We start from the raw sequence: 1,552 nt of genomic DNA on the forward strand, positions 1-1,552 counted from the left end.
TCGTGTGTTGAAACAGATGTTGTTGTACTTGGGGATGGTCATATTGCCAGTTTAGCCAATAAAAACACGCACTGTATATTTGGTGTTAATTTGCTTCAGCTTTATATTACATTAATCTTAATGTAATATAAAGCTGAAGCAAATTAACACCAAATATACAGTGCGTGTGTTTTTATTGGCTAAACTGGCAATATGACCATCCCCAAGTACAACAACATATATATATATGTGTATGTATGTATGTATGTCTGTATATCCATGACAAAAACAATTTTACATTCAACTGAAAAATTACTCAAAACTTTATCCTTTTACAAGAAAAGCAGTGACAACGACTTCGAAGTTTCGGCTCGTGGGACAATCCGGCGAAGGCTGTGGGCCGAAACTTCAAAGTCACTGTCAACACTAATCTTATTGAAGAATTGTATAGACAAATAGACAAATACTTATTCTATCGATCTTTTTTGCCGAACTGCTAAGTTACGGGGACATAAACACACCAACATCGGTTGTCAAACGATGGTGGTGGGGGGAACACAGACACAATGACGTATATATCATCCCGATATAAGCCAAAAAGCAAGATCTGGAGGATGCACAATGTGACAGCATAGCTTCGATGCAACTCTGATGAAATGCCTCTCTAATGTCTCAAACCGCAAACGTTACTGAAATATTCACTTCGAATTTTTACGTAAACTGGCAAAAACAATTGGTACAGAAACAGTTGTAAAGAATCATTGAAGATGTGATAAAGAATGTTCTTTGGCTTCTTATTTGGATATATATTAGATTTATGTGGTTGTTTTGAAAGATTCCTGATATGAAATCGTGTGTTTAAACAGATATTGTAAAATATCGGGATGATCGAATAAAAAAAAGAAGAAACAGCATCCTGGTATGTATGTATGTATGTATGTATGTATGTATGTATGTATGTATGTATGTATGTGCATGTATGTATGTATGTATGTATGTATGTATGTATGTATGTATGTATGTGCATGTATGGTATAAGATCCACGGATTTAAGCGTATGAAGTTTTAAGCTTTGAGCGGTCTGTGGTAGGTATAAAAAACAACGGTCAGAAATCACAATTATAATGGAGAGGGTTGCAAAAACCCTTACATGTCTAGAAATAGCAGTCAAAATCGCTATAAAGCCCCACCCCCACCCCAAACCACTTATAGATAGATGGATAGAGAGATAGAGAAATAGATAGACTGACTGATATATATATACAGACGTGCATATATATTCATGCATATAGTTATATTGTTCGCCTCGTATATTGTGTATATTGTGTGTATGTATGTATGTATGTATGTATATATATGTGCTTGCGTGTGTATGTGAATACTCATACATGTGCGCACATGTATAATCGCGCGCTTACGCGTGTACATATATCATTATCATCATCAACGTTTAACATCCGTCTTCCATGCTGTCATGGGTTGGACGGTTTTACAGGAGCTGGCAAGGCCAGAAAGTGCAACAGGTTCCAACGTATACTTATATATATATATATATATATATATATATATATAT

Source organism: Octopus bimaculoides, chromosome 14, assembly GCF_001194135.2.
Source record: "Octopus bimaculoides isolate UCB-OBI-ISO-001 chromosome 14, ASM119413v2, whole genome shotgun sequence".
Lineage (NCBI taxonomy): Eukaryota > Metazoa > Mollusca > Cephalopoda > Octopoda > Octopodidae > Octopus > Octopus bimaculoides.